Source organism: Coenobita brevimanus, chromosome 7 (genome assembly GCF_032717465.1).
Source record: "Coenobita brevimanus isolate Jiangsu-jjx chromosome 7, ASM3271746v2, whole genome shotgun sequence".
NCBI classification, from domain to species: domain Eukaryota; kingdom Metazoa; phylum Arthropoda; class Malacostraca; order Decapoda; family Coenobitidae; genus Coenobita; species Coenobita brevimanus.
In genome coordinates, this window is record NC_136960.1 from 7,498,085 (window position 1) to 7,508,396 (window position 10,312).

A 10,312-nucleotide genomic window follows, 5' to 3' on the forward strand; every position below is an offset into this window, starting at 1 on the left:
GGCGTCCCTAATTCTGTGTAAGTAAAAGCTGATGACCAGCCTATTCCCCTGGTGGCGTTATATGATCAAAAAACAAGTATTCAAATATCTCTCGCTAGTCAAGGCTACCACTCAAATTTGGCCATTTTAACTGTACTCCTTTTACTTGAACTTGATTCAGATTCTCGTCTCTTAGTAGCTTACTTCACGAGCTCAGTGGCAGAAAAAGACAATACTGTGGCTCTACATCTTGTCCATTGCACTCATTCGTGACTAGCAACATTTTTCCAGTGTTCATCTCTTGGTACAACTCGGTATTCAAGATGGGAAGATGGCAATTTTAGGCCAAATCCAAGTAAAAGAAGTATAGTATTTCGTTTTTCCATAAAGCGTATCTTTGTCTATATGCTCCAGCCTCACCCACCCAGACACAGACTATAATATTCCTTTCACTTTACTTTTTCATATATATACTCGCCTTACATTTCCTGCTGAGTTATGACTGCGTGTGTGTGTGTGTGTGTGTGTGTGTGTGTGTGTGTGTGTGTGTGTGTGTGTGTGTGTGTGTGTGTGTGTGTGTGTGTGTTCAAAGTTTCATGTTGTATTCCGCTTCTCACACACACACACACACACACACACACACACACACACACACACACACAAACAAACAAACAAACAAACACAAACACACACACAAAAATAAAAAAGCGAACACACATCAGGGCGTGAAGCGAGCCCCATCCCAACACATAGGCCCTATGCCACCCCTCATACCTTATTCCGTGCCTCATCCCCATGCGTATCAGGGCAGCAGCAGCCTTATAAACACCCTGACCTGTGTGAATAGAAATGAGCCGAATGTATAAGGAGTGAGAGTGGGGGTGGAGGCAGGGTTTGGAGGGGATGGAGGGGTTGGAGGAAAGAATTAACAGGGAGAAGGAGGCTATGAACAATAAGAGGTTGTACTGTAGTGGGATTGGGGATCTCGTAGCATTTTTCTTTAGCAATTTAATCTCCACACTAGACCTCAGTATCCTCTTGATATTACTGATGCAAACTGTTGATATTATAGCGATATACCTACCCTACGGCAAAATACCAAGGCGTATTTTAGAATCGCTGATAAAGAAGTGCCATCTAGAATAAGACCCTGAGAGAGAGAGAGAGAGAGAGAGAGAGAGAGAGAGAGAGAGAGAGAGAGAGAGAGAGGCGCGGTACTTCAATTCTCTTAATAGCGAAATTTGGATTGGAAAAGGAATATGCGCGGAATATCAATGGAGGGAGAGAGAGAGAGAGAGAGAGCGTAGTTACACAGATACAAAAACCGCACGAACCTCACAATCCACAAATGTTACACAAACCACCTACCCCTTGCTGTCCTCAGTCTTTGTTACGTTGATACACAGACCGTACAAACCTTAAAGTCTTTAGGTGTTATATAGATACACAAACCACATAAACCTTGCAATCCTTAAGTGTTACAAAGATACACAAACCACACGGACACAGACTTCACAGTATAGGCAGACAATGAAATTAATCACAGACAAGGGATGGCAGGGATAGCTTTTGGTAAATAAAGTAACTAAATGCAGGATAAACAACCACCAATATTCAAGAGATCATCATGTAACCAAACTGACTTCACGTGACTACTTCATCCTGTATATCTCATTCTGATTTGCTGTTAAGCCTGATATTCTTTCATTTATCTATTCTTAACTAGAAATCCCATACCACCGGGTTCACATCGAGATGGGCATGACGTCGCATCTACTTCTACTACTACTACTACTAACCCTCTGTGTAAGAGAATGTGACCATCAGACACATGTTACTGCCTCACATGATATATAGAAGTAGAAAGTTAAATTTGGATTGAAGGTACAGCCATGAGCAAGTTAACCAACAGTGCCCTACCAGCAATGTTTCCTGCCATCCATACTTCTCATTCCTCCCTGAACGTCGGAAAATATAATTCCTTCTCATATTCTGCTCCTCCGTGCTTTCTACTGCTATCACGTAAAAAATATTCAATTACACTTTCCATCACCAGAACCAACAGGGAATTGTCAACGAACTTTTGCTCATTGTTGTATGTAAGCATAAGATGATCATATAGTCGGTAATCTGAGAGACGGGATGAAGGCAGGGAAAGAGGGATGGGTAAACAGAGAGCAAACTATGAAGATTATTAAGAGGGAGAAACCAGAAACATAAACAGAAAGATGAGAGAGAGAGAGAGAGAGAGAGAGAGAGAGAGAAAGGTTGAAAGGGAAAGGGAGATGAATTAGATTAATGCTGCGGAGCTAAGTGAAAGAGTAACCAAGAACAGGAGCTAGGGCTGGCCAGGCAACAGATAGTAAATGTGAAAATAAATCATATACTGTATATATATATATATATATATATATATATATATATATATATATACGTAGACAGATAGAGAGATTGATATAGATAGATATAGATACAGATTCTCTCTTTTTCTATTTTTCCTTTTTTTCTGACGGTGACAAGAATTATAAAAACTCCATGCCATTGTAAGTGTTAATATAGAGTTTTGGAAGGAGTAACAAGAAGGAGTGAGAATAAAATAATAGCAAGTTTCATAACTTGAGTGATAACCATGTGGCATTGTCGCCATGGGAACTATCATTACACACACACACACACACACACACACACACACAATGCATACTGAGTTTTGTAAATTTTAATTATTTAACCCACGTCTCCATATTAGGCTTCATCATTACAGGCTGATGTGGCAGCCGTAGGTAATTTTTTTTTTTTTTAGACAAGAAGGAACAAGAGTTCTCCTCCAAGATATATATAAAAAAAAAAAGTATTAAGCCGAATTCAGGATCCATTTATTTCGAGATACCTGGACACATTACTTTGGATGCATCAGCTATTTGGTCTGCCTAGAACCAAATGATTTTGTTAGCAAAACGAAATCATGACAGTTAATGAGTTAATGCACTCCGCCTCTCCGTCCCTTCCATCCTCCCAACACTCACGCTCGCACACACACACGTCCCTCCCCACATACACATGCACACACATGCGCGCACGCACATGCACACACCTATCCCTAGTCTAGGCTACTTTAGTCCAATACATTTAGCGGTAGATGATGTGCCTGCTACCCTTGACGACAATACATAATTGAAACATCTTGGGGACTAAACCTGTGCAAGGCCGTCACTCCGAGTAGGACGTTCTAACCACTACACCACCATACCATTGAAAAATGTTGCGAAGATGAAATTTAGTTCGACCGATGGGCCAGCCTTCCGGGAAAACCAATTTCTTTTATCAGGGTGGGAGGCAAGAAGGGCTCTGGCCAGAGGGACTATTTACAACGCCAGAACAGGCTAAGGGGGGCCGCGTACATCCCAGCTGAGAGAACCTGGACTTCTCTTCTTGGAATGGGGAAGGGATTGGGGTGGGGTGGGAGAAGAGCAGGGAAGGGAGAGGAAGAAACGAAAGTTAGCTGATAGAGAGGGAAAGTGGTGAGGGAGAATGTGTGTGTGTGTGTGTGTGTGTGTAATTCACCGGGTCACCGGGTCGGTCAGGATCACTTGATGGTCGTGATCGTCAGCTTTTACCCTCCCGGAAGGGAGCTGAGAGCTTATAGAGTCCGATCTAAGGGCAAGGCTGTGACCTTCACACACGCACACACCCGTCCCCTTGCTCAAGGGAGACAGTAACCACCCACTTCGTCAGTGAAACTTTTCGCAACCTGAGCGAGGCGCGAACTCCCGTCCACCAGTTGGCAAGCGAGAACTTTACCACTGCGCCAGCGAGCGGTGTGTGTGTGTGTGTGTGTGTGTGTGTGTGTGTGTGCATTATTAACCAGCTTATTTTTCTAGTTTGTTGTTAGAACAACATAACAAATGGGGAAAGATCCTTACACAACCCAACACAGGTTTCTCAATTTTAAGCTCCCACTTCAACCACCTCACCTCAATCACCTCACCCCAACCACCTCACCTCAGCCCCCTCACCTTAACCGACTCACATCAACCCCATACCTCAGTCACCTCACCTCAACCACTTCACCTTCTCACTTCAGCCACCTTACCTCAACCCCATACCTCAGCCACCTCACCTCAACCACTTCACCTCACTCACCTCAGCCACCGCACCCTCGTCCTGCCCCGCCTTTAAGTCAATGTAGGAGTGACGTCATCAAACCAGGAATTTTCTATTAGGAGGAGCGTGAGGAATGACGGGAAGGAGGAAGAGCAGGAGGAAGGAGGAGGAAGAGGGGGGAGGAGGAGGAGGTGGAGGAGGGAGGGGAAGGAAGAGGAAAATGAGGAGTGAAGAAAAATAGGAGGAAAAGTAGGAACCGATTGAGGACGAGGAGAGAAAAGAAAGAGGAGAAGGAGATAAAAGTACGAGGAGGGAGGAAGAAAAGGGAGGAGAAGGAGAAGGGAGAGGAAGGGAGAGGCAGGAAAGGAGAGGAAGAGGTGGAGGGTCAATGATGATGGGAAGGGAGAGGTAGACGACTGAGGAAGTGCTGGCCGTAGGAGAAGTTGGAGAGAGAAGTACGAGGAGGGAGGAAGAGAAGGAGGGAACAGAGGCAAGAGGGAGAGAAAGAGCGGTATGGAGAAGTAGAAGGAAGAAGAAGAGGAGGATGGAGGAGAAATAGGAGGAAGAAGAAGAGGAGGGAGAAGAGGTAGGAGGGAGAGAAAGAGGAGGATGGTAACTTGTTTCCCTCTTGTCTCTGTGCACTCAGAAATATTACTGCAGACTTGGATGCAAATTCGATTGTTGCGTGTCGTATTCTATGGGATAACTGAACCCTAGCAATAACTGAGTACTTGCCTTGATGACCCTTTGCGTAAACGACAGGCATTAATTCTATGACATCTGGGACGGAGCGTTATTTTTACCCCATCCTTATGTAGAAAAGTGGTCTGCATGATGATGATGATGACGATGATGATGATGAAGACGGTGGATCAGTCTCGTTGCTGTTGTCGTTCAGTAACCCCGGTTTTTCTAGCCAGGCAGACTTATCAGTTGCAGATGAGTCACCGTCCCTGCACGACCATCCCGTGCAGACAACGCATAGTGTGAAGGCTTTGTTCCTGGATGGACGCTGCATATGGATGTCTCTACACAGTTAGCTTATACATTACAGTAGGCTTCACATCACCTTGCAGTATGAGTTGATGGCTATCATCCAGCGTTGTAAATCGTTTCCTGGGTTACAGGATACCATTAGGCTTGTCACTCAGTGTAAAGCCACCTGAAGTATCCATTTCAAAATCATGCTTTTCAAACGATCCTTTTACCTAACAGAATTATCCAGTTGCTTATGAACTATTAAATATGCCTCTTAATTCTGCAACATTTCAGTCGAGTTATCTATTCCAGCGTTGTTATCTCCGGGGAATTTTGAAACAGGATAATCATTTGTCTGATCCCGGTCGCTTCCTTCAAGAGGATATGTCAGACTCTTGCTGTCGCTGCTACATTAGTGAAATGAGGCAGGAAGGGGCTGGCTCGGATGTCCCACCACAGACTCATTGTTTTACACCTCTTTGTTGTTCATCTCTTTTTTTTACACCTTCCTGTTGACCGCGACTGTTTTATTCCTCTCTCAGTTTTACACCTCTTTTACACCCACTCTGTTGTACATTTCTCTTTTAAATCTTTTGTTCTAAACGTCTCTCTGTTGTATATCTAGTTGTTTTAATCCTCTCTGTTATATATCTGTCTTTTGTATTCCTCTTTGTTATACACTAGCTCCAGGGAGTATCGATGCAGGGTGTGATCGACGACTACTGAAAAGATACATTCAACTTGTGACATGTCGGGGGCGGGGAGGGGGGGTCAATATGTGCATGCCTCTGTATGGCTATTTGTGTAATTACAAACATGTGGAATGGGTACGACAAAATATATGTCCATACATAAACACTGGCAGCAGTGTAGGGCTGCCAATATGCGGCCGGAACAACGGGCACATCCCAATACCGATCATCGCTGGTCTCAAAATGTTCACAGAAGAGTATGTAACAATACTTTCTGGAGCTGGGGTACATCTCGTAACTGAACATCTCTCTGTTTTACACGTCTCTATTTTAAACTTGTCTCTCTTCATCTCTCCTTGTTTTAAGCCTCTCTGTTGCATACCTCCGTTTTAATCATCTCTGTCTATGTTTTAAACTATTCTCTTTTACACAATTTTTCTAAATCTAGATCTTTTACATCTCTCTCTCTCTCTCTCTCTCTCTCTCTCTCTCTCTCTTACTTTACATGTGGAAAAGAATATATTGCGCTTCCTTTGAAACCTCCTGTGATATATAATTATATAAGTTCTTGTTTGGAAGATTTTAATTGGTAACACTGCCCTGAACAGCACCGGGAATTAAAGAATAACGAGCATCCTCAATTATTTCCTTCATTTATATTTATCCTGACATTTATCACGACTGTTACACTCTTTTAGTTTCTTTTTCTCCCTCTGAATACTTCTTGCTGTGGCTGACTGTGCGATGCTAAAAATATGAAGGGCTTAGAGAAGAAAGTTACGTATTACTTAAGTTTCTTTTGGTCAGAGAAACTCTAGTAATCTATTCCAGCTAATTCCAGGCTACTTTTATCCATTTATAAGTGAGTACTGGAGACTAAGGGTGTTAATACTGTCACCATCCTCTCATTCTTATTCAGCAGAAATAAATCCTTCACAGGTTTAAAGCCAATAATATCCATTAATGCCGGCAATTAATGTGAACCACTTTACTGGTGATGGATTAAAAAGTTGCCGAAAAACGATCTCTGTTTTGGGACGGATAATTATTTTTAACCATAACTCCAAACCAAGCCACAGATGCAGCTCTTATGTTCTGTACAAAGAAACAACCGTCTTCCCAGTTCCATTTGAAGAAAATTTACAACTGGCAAAATACAATAAAAACTGTCTCTACTAGTGCGTGTTTCAGATTGGTTCGACTTCTCCGCTATGTATTCGTCAATAATTTGGGAGGATACTTATTTCGCTCGCCGTACATGTTTTCCTGAGTTTATATAGACCTGAGCCTCGTGCTGATGTGGCTGGGCTCAGGGTATACTGCCTTTAAGCCTGAGTGATGTGTTTATGGCATTTGTAAGACCCAATTCAAGTCCTGCCTCTGCAGTGGTTAAGGAAACATGACAGGCTCAAATCTTGCTAAAGGTCGGATATGAAATGTAGTTTTCATGAACAGAAGATTTTTGACTTTCGAAGTTTTGAGGACTTTATGCTGTATGGTAATTAAAATTTGCGTTTTTCATCCAGTCATGCCCTCAGTATAACGCTGGACCTGACCCTTCAACCAAGTATGATTAAATCGGATAAAAACCGTTTTTATTTTGTTCGCACACACACACACACACACACACACACACACACACACGCACACACACTCGCTGGTGCAGTGGTAACGTTCCCGCTTGCCAACTGGTAGACGGGAGTTCGCGCCTCGCTCAGGTTGCGAAAAGTTTCACTGACGAAGTGGGTGGTTACTGTCCCCCTTGAGCAAGGGGACGGGCGTGTGCGTGTGTGAAGGTCACAGCCTTGCCCTTAGATCGGACTATATGAACTCTCAGCTCCCTTCCGGGAGGGTAAAAGCTGACCATCACGACCATCAAGTGATCCTGACCGACCCGGTGAATTACACACACAACATATCACTTGCTTTTACTTCATATATATATATATATATATATATATATATATATATATATATATATATAAATATATATATATATATAAAACTATTTATAGTGTTTCTTAACCCCCAGCCAAAACACCGCGTACTCCTTGGAAACAAAAGCACAGCATCCCACTTTAAGAACCACTGCTGTAGATAAAGGTGGCTCGGCTAATAGGCCACCACAACACAGTGCCTTTGGGAGGTGAAGGCTGCAGTTGCTCAAGTTCACAACAATGAATTTCTAATATCTATTGTTGCCTCACCACCAGCACACCGGAGTCACTACCCTATACATTATGCTCTGTGAAAGGCAGTAGAGCGTTACTGTATGTCCTTTCCAAGAGGTGCTTTTCTTTATCTTTATTTCAGTGTTGCTTTTAAGGCCACAAGAGATGAAACAGAAGAACACTGGGAAAAGAAGGAAGACAGAAGTGGGCAAGGAAGGTTGATTACGTAAATGACGGTATATGAAAGCTATAAAAGGATATTACGTAAATGAATGCAAAGGCGAAATATATGAAGCCAGTAAAAGAAGGGAGGAGGAAAATTTAAAGAAGCAATCGAATGTTACTGAAGAAAAAAGTGGACAAAAATGAGAGAGAGAGAGAGAGAGAGAGAGAGAGAGAATGTGATGCGTGGTAGACCTTTCCCAGCTTGGCGAGTAAGTAATAATTAAACTGTTGTCGGCAGCGAGGGAAGATGGCAAAATAAACTGTTTACGAATGGCTGTTCCCCCTGCAAATATATATAGCTGGCGGCGTGTTGACATCTGCCACGGCTCTTGTTCCAAAGATTTCCACTCCCTTTTTTTCCATTTTCTAACTTCCTTTTCTTTTGTCTTTCATTTTTTTTCTTTTTCTTTTCCTTTACTTTGTTTTTTCTTTCATTTTTGTGTCTGGCTTTGGGGATGTACTGAACAGCTCACTCCCTAAGGCTCAGCACTTACACGTTCCACTCATCTGAACGTCATTATTTTTTTTACATATACGTCAGACTCTGGGAATAGGCTTAAACACTCCTTTCCCTGAGGCCCAGCAGTCCCCCTACATACCATACACCTTCGCATGTCACCATTTCGGCGCTAACACCCACCGTCCTTATAGTATTTACAGAAAAAAAAAAATCAGTTCCCTAAAGTCTGTTTATATTTACCTAAGATAACTAAACACTCCCTCAATTTATTCGGAAAGTCACAGTTACATGAAACTGAGTGGGTCTTATTTTTTCTTATTTATACCATAGGAATTAATCTCCTTGGTTATTACTGTTCCTTCGAGTTAATTTGTCCCCTATGAAAGAATTAATTTATGAAGAAAGAGAGGTCTGTCCTACGTTGCATTCAATCGTTTGGAATTAACAGGAGTATATATTATAAAGTACGTCATGGGATTGAATGGCTTAACCTGATCTGACCCCATCTGAGGGTGACAAGCGCAGGTCATCATTAACGGGTCACCAGCAAGACGGGAAAAAGGCGAACGACAGGGAGACAGATAAAAGAGGAATAAGAGGAGAGGGGCGATAATGAGACAAGAGGGAGACAGTGATGATCAAGAGAGAGAGAGAGAGAGAGAGAGAGAGAGAGAGAGAGAGATGTGGAACAGGTCAAAGAGTGACTGAGGGAAACTAATAATCAGATTGTTTTTATTTGATGGATGGGTCACTCACTGCATGAATTAAATGAGCCTTGGTTATGAGGTATTAGTAAGTCTCCTTGGTTGCAAGTCAGATCAACTCTCCAGTTTGACTACACTTGACCATCAACTGTGCTGCAAGGGATTAGGGATCTTTGTCGGGTTAGAACAGGCGAACTAATCTTACGTAGAAAAGAAATAAATATCACAATGACAGGTGTTGACAGATTAACTCACTGAAGTGGATTAAAACAGAGGAACATGTTAAATTAGGGAGAAAGACACTTGACAACCAGAGACAAAAGTTTACCTGCTGTTTCACTGCCTCTACGTCACACTTAGGGCATGACCGTCACCTTCCTCCTTGACGCATCATATCGAGAAGAATCATTTGTGGACAGAGAAAGACACAAAGCCTCTCCCGCCTTAGCAACATAGCCCACACAAGAGAGGTTGAAGGAGAAGAGGTGAAATATTAGGTGAAGTTTTGTCTCCAACTTGTACACTCTGTCTTGAGAGAGAGAGAGAGAGAGAGAGAGAGAGAGAGAGAGAGAGAGAGAGAGAGAGAGTTATTTTCTAATGAACTTGACTTAAAAGACATTGACACTGACATTGTCGTTGCATCATTTTTGAGTAATATAAAGTTTGGCTGGATGTTTCCAATAACTGTGCGTGGGTCGGTGATTGAGTGGGCGTCTCTCGATGATGATGGTTCGAGTTCTCCATTTGAAAAAAAAAGAAAAAACGAAAAAGAAAGAAAAATTCATCCATCCATCCATACATCCATACATACATATGTACACCTGGGAATTGCACTTCATCAAAAGAGTGGATGGTGGGCGCCTACAACTACCACAATACACTGAATATGAAACTGAAAAATAAGAAAATATATATATATATATTACTCGTATTTTACCATTTAAGAGACTTCTGTAAGGTATGTCAGAATTCGTCGTAAGATCTTTTGTATATACGGCTGCG